Raw genomic sequence first — 12,064 nt, forward strand, 5'->3', positions numbered from 1 at the left:
AATCACCAAGCTTAACATTAATTAATTAAATTAAATGTCTCTCACATTTAATTTAATTAATTACATAATAAAATTTAACCTAAGGTCCATTCATGGAATAAAATTCCCCATTTCGGCAAAATTAGGCATTTAGCACAAAATGCCTTAAAATTTCCATTTTCTTTTAGGTTTATTATTTTTTACCAAACTTTAACTGTTATGAATGTATTTTATGCCCAAAATATAATTGCCATGATTTTTCGTTTTATTTTCCGAGATTTTTACCCGATCAGGGTTTTTGTGTCGGTCCAAGACCGAAAGTCTTATCTTGACTTTTAAAATCACAAAATTCATATTTTGGCTAGCAATAACTCATGGAATACTTCCAAACAAAATATAATATTATTTAAAATAATATTCTTAACCCGGGGGAAAAAATCCCGACTCGAGCCGTTTAAAGGTACCCAAAAACGTAGGACGTTACAGCAGCAATGAGCACGTGGAGTGCGAGTTGCCAGGGCGAGACCTTAAAAGATACCTAGGATATCCTCACGGTGTGGACCGCGAACCCAGGGCCTGGTAAAGCGCCTGGGACGGCATGGCCGTATGTGTTTAGCCTATTGATGGCATGTTTATATACTGAGTGTTTGTTATGCATATATTTTCTGCTTGTAAGGGTTTTCTTGCTGGGCTTTGGCTCACGGGTGCTCTGTGGTGCAGGTAAGGGCAAGGAGAAAGTTGACCAACCATGAGTACGGAGAGCGTGAAGCAGCGCATACATGTTTGGCCTGCCTGGCTGCCATAACTAGTGGTTTTGAGAGATGATTGTGTTAAAACGTAGATTTTGTCGTCTAGTCGACTTGGTTTGTACTTATATGTTGTAAATATTTCTAAACAGTATTTTGGGATCCCAAGTGTCAAACACATTATGTTTTTTAGTAATTGAAATTATTTTCGAAGTTTATTACTCTGTTTATGATTTAATTACACTTTTGACCTAAACCTCGATTATCGAGTTGAAAGCACACTTTACACTCACGTAGTAACGGCTCTAAGGAAGTAGGGCGTTACAAATATCGTCTGAAAACCTTTTGGAAAATCCTCGAGTAGTGGTGTCAATTGTACACTCGACAATCGACATTTCCCACTACGTCGCCTAACATGGGGAAAACGTTCAACCGCACCCTGACACCATCACGGACATGTTTCCCATAAAGTTGGTAGACAACTTTCTGCAATGGGACTCGTGCAATCCCCCTAGGCTGTAGTCTCTATTTAGTGTACCCCTTTTGTATTAATTCAGGTTAATACCCCAACAATGGGGGAATTTGGTATTAAATATATATGATTAACATTAATAACCACAGCCTCTATAAATAGGGCTGGGATATTTCTTTGGAAAGGGTTTGGATTTTGAGAGAGAAAAACTATGTAACTCAGTGCAATATGTGCACTGCCTAAGAACCATCATTGAAGCGTGCTCAAACAAGCTTTAGGCTCACTAAATACCAGAGACTCGTGGACTAGGGCTCTTTTATAGCCTGAACCACGTAAAATCTTTGTTATTTTCTATTATTTTCTTTAAACTCTCTGATTAGGTTGATAGTGAAAAAGGCAGTCAGCAGTGATATAACAATGAATTAAACTAAATATATAAATAAATATGTCTATAATTCAAAATCAAAGAACATATGTCATAAGCATAGGAACAGTAGCTGTAACGCCCTACTTCCTTAGAGCCGTTACTAAGTGAGTTTTTAAGACAAAACAGTGTGCAATGGACTCGCTAACCGAGGTTTTGAAACAAAAGTGTGACTAATTAAAAGTTAAGGCTGTAATCTTTGAAAATGCGTCATTTCATTAAAACTTCTATTATTAAACATTTGGGATCCCAAAATAAGGTTTGAAAACTATTTACATCTTGAAATAAGTTCACAGTTGATAAATCATAAAATCGTAGATTATTACAGCCATTTTCAAATAAACCCCCAACCAAAGCAGTCGGGCAGGCCAAACATGTACGCGCCGCTTCACGCTCTCCATACTCATGGTTGGTTGATTCAGTCATTGCCCTTACCTGCAACACAGAGCACCCGTGAGCCGAAGCCCAGCAAGAAAACTCATGCAGAACATAACATACGCAATGTATACGGTTTATCATAACAGATAATCCACAAATAAACAAGTCAATCATTAGACTAAGCAAACACGGCCATGCCGCCCCAGGACCCTTACCAAAGCCCTGGGGTATCGGTTCTCACCGCGAGGATAACTCATGTATCCCTTGGGTCCCACCCTGAATATATATCATAACACATGTATCCACCGGGCCCCGCCCTGATTATAGCATCCCATGTGCTAGGTGTTACTTTCGGCCCACGGCCGCCCCGGCTTACGCCGTACTCGGCCCTTGCCGCTCATTTCATCATAATCACACATATAGTACATTTGAAATAATCATTCACACACATCATGATTCATTTAAGGTTAAACATTTGCACATAATACAATCTGGGGCCATGCCCTAACCTCGGGTGTTATAGTTTTCTTACCTGTATTCCGAGCATCCTGATGCACTAAAGCTGCGAGCACGGTCCTCCAGCACGAGCCTCACAAAGGACCTAGTCACAACACACAAGAAACATCCCTCATTACTAATCAACCCAAAACCACTTCCCGGGACCAATCCCACACTCTCGGGGCCTCTAAAACCTTAAAACAACACCCCGGAGACACCCCCCGAACCCCCGGAGCAAAGGCCTAAAATTGCCTAAAAATGATGCCCTGAAATTTGCCTTGTGCCGCGGCACCACATCCTTGTGCCGCGGCACCCATCAGACAGAGGCTCCCTTGCCGCGGCACGAAAAACCTGTGTCGCGGCACGCCTTCGCAGACCCAGAATTCTGGGTTTTCTCCTGCGTTTTCTCCGAGCTTAAACCATCCCAAATCATACAAAACCAATACCCAAACCCCTAAAACCAATTCCAAGCTTCATATGAACAACTTAACAACCTATAGGCACTAGATACAAGATCAAAACATCAACACACTCAAGAATCCACCCCTTGATTCCTAATTTCAGCATCTCAAACCAAAAACTCAAACACACTAACTCAAGCTCTAGATTTCACAATTCAAAACAGAAATCAAACTTAAATGCTCATAAAATCCATACCTCAAGTGGAGAATCCACCCAACAAGCTTCCTTGATTCACCTCCTAAGCTCCCACTTCAGCCCATTTTCCTCTTCTTCTTCTTCTCTTCCTTGCCCTAACTCTCCTCCTCTTCATTTTAGCAAAGCCAACATATATCCCAAATGCCCAAACCGTGACCCACTAAAAACCCAGCTGAGAATTGCCTATAACCCTTGCCAAATGACCATTTTACCCTTTCCTACTAATCCTCCTTAGCTAAACCTCAAAGGACACTTAAGTCTTTTCATTTCTATTTCATTTCTACCACTTTTTACCTTAAAACTTGTTACCCACAGCAGTAACTAATGGTTACCCAGGTTACTAAATCTCCAATAACCATTACCCGCTAAATCTCAACTTAGCCATAAAATTCCCGAGATACCCCTAGGCTCCTCCCGAGCCGGGTACAAAATCCCGTTGTGACATCTAAGTTAACTAGCTCTCTAGGACCGTCTCGGCACGTGCATCACAATAATAAAACCACACACACGCGGTACAATTCACAGAATACAATTATCACATATCAATACAGTTATGCCCATCATGGCCAGAATTACAATTATGCCCTTCTAACACGATCCGGGCCTATATGCATACTAGTAAACATAGCCATGCATCTCAGTTTAAACAAATAGCCAAATAACATGCTTTAAATCATAATCATGCATTTAATTCATAAAATCACACATAAATCCCAACCTTCCCTCCTGGCACACTAATCAAGACCCTTAAGCCTTATTAGCAAATTTGGGTCGTTACAACTATCCCCTCCTCATAAAAATTTCGTCCTCGAAATTTATCCAAACACACCAGTCAATAAACCCGCAGTTTTGACCATAACTTCCAAGGTCCACCGCCTTTACTTTACTTTTCAACAACACTCTTACAGGAGTAACAATCTTGCCCCTCAAGATTTTGTCTAATAGCCATGCTCCCGATAGCTTCTTGCTTACCCCGCAACCCTTCTGAAACTTCAGGGTCTGCCTAGATTACAATTACTAATTCATTGTCTTCTCGATAGCCAATTCATTGACCAATTCATCACCTCTACTAGGTGGGATCAGCTTATAGGCCCCGCTGGCCTAACCCTTAGTACAACTTCTGAATTTCATGTTGAAATAAGAGTCAGAACTCTCCCTTCTTTCTCTGAACACCTTACAGATCCTCGTCTGCTATTACGTAGAGCTACAAATCTTTCCTTCCGGAACTTTATTTCCTCAACATTTAACAATTTACCTGCTCCTTATTCTTTCGAATATGCAGACACTCCTGCCTTAAGGATTCCAACAACCTCTCTGGCATTCTCTCTAAACCAAAGCCAACCCATAGTATTCATTATGCGTTACATTAACAAGACACCAACAACTGCCACCGCGACTAACTCGTCAGGGATTACACTTCCCTTAATACCTCAAGTATTCGCCTACTCAGCGCTTAATTCTTTAAGATCTTTAATAACTTTCAGACTGCCAATTCACTTGCAATCAACTGACAATTCCAGGTTCCCACTCTGTTCTTTTTGTCCTCTAAATCCATTCCAACAATTTAAAATACTATAGGCTCTCAATTCCGTATCATCGACGTTCTATCTCGAACCCAGTTCACTTGACCCAACAACATTAACTCCCTTAACTGAGTTAAAACTTTTCATGTCCAAAAAATTTACTCAAGGTCTAAAGTGGTCTATTCCCATGATACACTACCACATCACCTAACCCTTCAGGGTCCAAAGGAAATCACTAGGTTCTGTCACCCGCTCAACCCTCCCGGTACGACGTACCCTAGGAGGTGGGATGATGTCCATTCAGAATCCTCATTCAAAACCATATCCCACCTGGATCCTTCACTCGATCCTGGTATCCCACTGTACCACCATGACAGGGTCCTTCCCTGTTTCAACTCAAGTCAACACTTCGGATTCCATAGCTCAGTGACTTTCACCAGCTAACCCTTACCTATTAACATTATGCCGCTCTCAGTCGTTGCTTTGACCACCCCATTACAATCTATGGCGCTCTTCCCCGACTGACACACGCCTCACAGCCAGGAGTTCCGCCTCCAATTATATCTCCCCTCGCTCAATCGAGGATTTCAAACACTGATCGTTCGTCTGTTACTTTTCACCACATCTGGGTCTCAGCGCTAACCTTCTTACTAATACCCAACACTCAAGTATCTTATGCCATACACAACAGTCGACTTAACGTTCCAAGTGTATCAACCATGATCCATTCTGTCGCCCCCCGCAAGGTTCAATCCATCCTCGCGTCAATTTATTCCTGGGCGTGCCCAACTCGTGATGCACTCCCACATTTCCATAACCCTACCATAGATCATGTCCTTTATGAAATCGCTCTTTACTTAACCAAAACACACGCAAATTCCATCATTACCCGATACTAAACAACCTTACCTTATCTTCTGAATTTCTTTCTGATTTGACACCACTCAGTCCGTCTAACCTCGAGTTTTACTGATCTCCTCATCTCTGATGTAGTTGTCTCTGGAGGTGCTTGTGCAATGGATGACGCGCTTACCAGTCTTGTTATGCTTTCTATTCTTCAGACGTTCTTCATTAGCTTCTTTGTGGCTTCAGATCAAATCTTATCGTACCTGTCCTTTCTCCTTGTAGCTCTAATCTGAGTATTCCTGACGACGCTCAAACTAACAATCCGTAGAACCTTACCTGAGACTCTGCCTTCTGGGTGAAAACGTCTTTCGCGTAGTCACTTGCTCACCATTTCCGTCTGGGAGTAATCCACATGTACTGCTCGTGAACTTGAAGGGAACTTGCCTGAACCATTCTTGTATCCTCTACTTAAAGAACTTACCTGTGCTGCCGTAGCTTGAACCAAATCTAGAATCTTTGTTACCAACTCCTCGCACTTTACTCAGTTCAAAACAAAATTCCTGAAATGTCTCTTTCCTTGGTTTCCAACTGGAAATTAACAGGTCATAGATCCACTCTTGGAGACATCGTCCTACCTTGTATCCAACATCGTACTTTTCGTCCTACCCCGACGATGCTAACAACCCCCGTAGTATAACACAGTGGCTACACCAGGCTCAAATTCCTTCGATTGTTTCAATAGGCTTTCTATCGGCCAAAACCGTCTTTTACAACATTCCTTAAACCAATCCTATCTGTAGCCTGACCTTGAAGTATTACCTAAATCTTTCTGTGCATAACCATATAGCTTTCCTACTGGTCAGCTCTGTCTCCTTCACGTACTCCAGATGATATCCACAACAATCCATCTGCCAGAGCTTCTAATTCCTTCTCAATAAGCATTACTGTCCTTAGCCTCTCAAATGGCACCATTGAGGCAACCTCTCTATGTCCATCACCCTCTCGGAGCATTCACAACACCGAGTCCTTCCAGTTCGTTATATGTCCAAAGCATAAACCATTCCGTAAAATACTCATCCTCGAGGAATCGGCCTCGAACTACGAATGTAGCGAGGCATTCAAGTTCTCCGTTCCCTCACCACGGGAATTCCATTCTATCGTACTGAGTCATCCCATGCAGACGTCATGCCCTCGCCTGACCTCCTCTCAGGTGGCATCCTCTCCCTCATGCATACCAATAACCTCCCTGGTTCCTATCGCCATCTTGGTAACTAGCTTCTCACTCATGTTTCTTTCCAAACTCAAATTAGGTGCCCAAGCACTGTCTAGGGTCCTTCTACCGCAAAAATTGAGAATCCGACCTCGCTGCGTTCTATCAACACAAGCACCATCTTATCAATCAGACTTTTCCCCCCTTTTTGGCAAACCAGAAGCCATAGAAATATCCGGGATTCCTTTAACTCGATTATCACGAATCTAACCTTACGGATTCCATCCAAAGAAGCACCACCCTTGCGGCTCTAGCACTCATGCTCTATACATCAACCATCAGTTCCTCAAACAATATGGCCCTCTCCGCCATCCACATGCAGACAAAAACTCTTTCCTCAAAGCAGCCCAAATGCCTTAGACTATTCCAGATCTCATGTCCTTAAATGGGTCGCCACCAATTCCAGGTACATCCATCTGTATAACTTTCTGAAATGGACTACCCGCTTTACCAAACCCATTGAATTACGCTGTTGCTACCCTAACAGTCCGAACCGAACTTGTAAGCCCACCAGTCTCCATGGTTCTAATCATGTCTTTAAAATCTCTTCTAACCATTCACCATCTAGGTTCTCTCCAACCCATTAAGCCAGTACCTCAGCCCGAGTACCAATTCCAGGCATCCCTCTGCCTCAACATTTAACACAACCCTCGAATCAGGATCTCTTATCCTCTTAACCAAGGGTGGAATTAACTCTGCTCGTCTATTGATAAGTCCCTTGCCAACTCGAGCTCTCCTCAAAACCCGAGGATGACACCCCTAAAACCTCTCATATAATACCTTTATCTGTCCATACCTCACAGTAAACCAACACTGGTCACCTTTACTGTTAAAGCATATAAATCAGCTATTTCCCCAGAGAAATCCGCTGTTCTTCTATCCCATCTCAACTAACAAACTCCACAGCCTACTCACACACTAGTGACTCACTGCTGCTGCTTTCAGGGATAACTGGAGATCTCAACTCCAACTTATATCTAGAATCCCCTTTCAACACAATATCAGGTCCACAAAACCCTACTAGGAACAACCAACACGAGTTCATCTGTCGAAACTAACCAAACTCCTGAACTCAGAGGTTCATACCCTGAACCAAACCACAACTAGATCCGAACATCTACAGGTATAATGCACACACAAGCATATACTAGGTCAAATCCACAATGATATACATTTAGCTACTAGATTCAATCATCACTAAGTATATCCATACTCACCATGCTTCATACAAGCCAATATACAGATATAACATATGAATTTCATCCAGCAAATTAATCGCATATACACAAAACGCGAACCAATATGCCAATATTCATCCATATACATCATAATGTCATTCAGCATGCATTAATCTCAACATGCAATAGTCAAGGGCCAGGCCCTATCAGTATCTCATGCATATGTTATTTCATCTATCATGCTCCATATAAGTAAACAGGCAAACAGGGCATTCAAACATATGTTCAGCATATCAATCAATCACACCAACCAACCCTGAGTCGAGCTTGTCACTGACAGCGAGCGTACATGTTCGGTCGATCTCCAGAACCAATAAACCTTGGCTCGCTCTGATACCAAGTTGTAACGCCCTACTTCCTTAGAGCCGTTACTAAGTGAGTTTTTAAGACAAAACAGTGTGCAATGGACTCGCTAACCGAGGTTTTGAAACAAAAGTGTGACTAATTAAAAGTTAAGGCTGTAATCTTTGAAAATGCGTCATTTCATTAAAACTTCTATTATTAAACATTTGGGATCCCAAAATAAGGTTTGAAAACTATTTACATCTTGAAATAAGTTCACAGTTGATAAATCATAAAATCGTAGATTATTACAGCCATTTTCAAATAAACCCCCAACCAAAGCAGTCGGGCAGGCCAAACATGTACGCGCCGCTTCACGCTCTCCATACTCATGGTTGGTTGATTCAGTCATTGCCCTTACCTGCAACACAGAGCACCCGTGAGCCGAAGCCCAGCAAGAAAACTCATGCAGAACATAACATACGCAATGTATACGGTTTATCATAACAGATAATCCACAAATAAACAAGTCAATCATTAGACTAAGCAAACACGGCCATGCCGCCCCAGGACCCTTACCAAAGCCCTGGGGTATCGGTTCTCACCGCGAGGATAACTCATGTATCCCTTGGGTCCCACCCTGAATATATATCATAACACATGTATCCACCGGGCCCCGCCCTGATTATAGCATCCCATGTGCTAGGTGTTACTTTCGGCCCACGGCCGCCCCGGCTTACGCCGTACTCGGCCCTTGCCGCTCATTTCATCATAATCACACATATAGTACATTTGAAATAATCATTCACACACATCATGATTCATTTAAGGTTAAACATTTGCACATAATACAATCTGGGGCCATGCCCTAACCTCGGGTGTTATAGTTTTCTTACCTGTATTCCGAGCATCCTGATGCACTAAAGCTGCGAGCACGGTCCTCCAGCACGAGCCTCACAAAGGACCTAGTCACAACACACAAGAAACATCCCTCATTACTAATCAACCCAAAACCACTTCCCGGGACCAATCCCACACTCTCGGGGCCTCTAAAACCTTAAAACAACACCCCGGAGACACCCCCCGAACCCCCGGAGCAAAGGCCTAAAATTGCCTAAAAATGATGCCCTGAAATTTGCCTTGTGCCGCGGCACCACATCCTTGTGCCGCGGCACCCATCAGACAGAGGCTCCCTTGCCGCGGCACGAAAAACCTGTGTCGCGGCACGCCTTCGCAGACCCAGAATTCTGGGTTTTCTCCTGCGTTTTCTCCGAGCTTAAACCATCCCAAATCATACAAAACCAATACCCAAACCCCTAAAACCAATTCCAAGCTTCATATGAACAACTTAACAACCTATAGGCACTAGATACAAGATCAAAACATCAACACACTCAAGAATCCACCCCTTGATTCCTAATTTCAGCATCTCAAACCAAAAACTCAAACACACTAACTCAAGCTCTAGATTTCACAATTCAAAACAGAAATCAAACTTAAATGCTCATAAAATCCATACCTCAAGTGGAGAATCCACCCAACAAGCTTCCTTGATTCACCTCCTAAGCTCCCACTTCAGCCCATTTTCCTCTTCTTCTTCTTCTCTTCCTTGCCCTAACTCTCCTCCTCTTCATTTTAGCAAAGCCAACATATATCCCAAATGCCCAAACCGTGACCCACTAAAAACCCAGCTGAGAATTGCCTATAACCCTTGCCAAATGACCATTTTACCCTTTCCTACTAATCCTCCTTAGCTAAACCTCAAAGGACACTTAAGTCTTTTCATTTCTATTTCATTTCTACCACTTTTTACCTTAAAACTTGTTACCCACAGCAGTAACTAATGGTTACCCAGGTTACTAAATCTCCAATAACCATTACCCGCTAAATCTCAACTTAGCCATAAAATTCCCGAGATACCCCTAGGCTCCTCCCGAGCCGGGTACAAAATCCCGTTGTGACATCTAAGTTAACTAGCTCTCTAGGACCGTCTCGGCACGTGCATCACAATAATAAAACCACACACACGCGGTACAATTCACAGAATACAATTATCACATATCAATACAGTTATGCCCATCATGGCCAGAATTACAATTATGCCCTTCTAACACGATCCGGGCCTATATGCATACTAGTAAACATAGCCATGCATCTCAGTTTAAACAAATAGCCAAATAACATGCTTTAAATCATAATCATGCATTTAATTCATAAAATCACACATAAATCCCAACCTTCCCTCCTGGCACACTAATCAAGACCCTTAAGCCTTATTAGCAAATTTGGGTCGTTACAGTAGCTCTCGTGTTGCTCTCTTGTTGTTGCAACCTTGATTACTTTGATATGCATGATTAATTTGCCCACTCCAAAACCCTCCATTTACCTTTGGGTTTGATTGGAGCTTGACACTGTCCACATTTCCCACTTGCTTCATCAACAAAGTACTCAATAAAGGACGCTACAAAAATACCACAATCACTATAGAACAACAGAAAAACAACATATAACTGATTAAGAAAAGAGAAACTAACAAAACAGAATAAAACTTGAAACATAAACAAAATTCAATAAATTATTAAGTTTTTTTTTTCATTTTCTTAAAGAACCCAACACAAACCCTAAAATAACACTAAATAAAATGAAAAAAGAAACACACCAAAAGAATTATAAAAACTAACACTATAAACAACTTATCTCAATCATTATAGCATCACATCAAACACATTGCATGTATTATGAAAAATAGCACTAATATATACGAAAATAGAACAAAACAAACTAAAAAAAAGGTAACACAAACATAAAAGGCAACAAGACAATACAATACACCAACTAAGGGAGTAAAAAAATCAAATCAACCAAAAGTCAACAAAATGAAAATACAATAGCATAGTGGGTCACGCCGGTGACGGAGAAAAGTGGTTGGAAGCCGACAGAGTGGTGCGACGTGGTGACTAAAACTAGTGAGGACAAGCAGGTCGAACTTGGGCAGGGAGGTGATGGAGGAAGAAGAAGAGAGAAAACGTGATGGAAGAAGAAGAAGAAGAAGAAAAAGAGATGGAGGAAGAAGAAGAAAGTGATAAAGTGATAGATATGTGGGTAACTTGTGTGTCAGTAAATAGTATTTTTCTAAATTAAAAATTATAAAAATAGTACAAAAGAAATCAAATCAGTAAAAAAGACAAAAGAAGCGCCTTACAGTAAAAAGAAAGAAAATTGTCAATTTTTGCACTATGTAAAAATTTCTTATATTTACATCTCAAAATATTTATAACTTTCAAAATTATATTCATTTTTATAATAATACCAAAAAAAAAATTTAATTTATTTTTAAACTTACTTTTACATTTGATAACTTTATAAAAATAAACTTATTTAATTCTTTTCTCAAAATATTTATAACTTTCAAAATTATATTCATTTTTATAATAATACCAAAAAAAAACATTTAAAAAAATTTATTTTTAAAATACTTTTAAACTTACTTTTACATTTGATAACTTTATAAAAATAGACTTATTTAATTCTTTTTGTGCATTAAATTAGTTTTGTTCTCAATTATTTTTAGTTTATACTTTTAATTTGTTTTAATCAATTTTTGGATTATTTTTATTTAGTTTCGTATTAAGCAATTATTCCACCTTAATTATATGTAGTTTTGAGTAAATATTAAATTTAATTTATTTAGAGTAGTTTTATATAATTTTTGGAATATTTTTATTTAGTTTTTCATTAAGCAATTAATCTA

This window comes from Humulus lupulus, chromosome X, assembly GCF_963169125.1.
Source record: "Humulus lupulus chromosome X, drHumLupu1.1, whole genome shotgun sequence".
Lineage (NCBI taxonomy): Eukaryota > Viridiplantae > Streptophyta > Magnoliopsida > Rosales > Cannabaceae > Humulus > Humulus lupulus.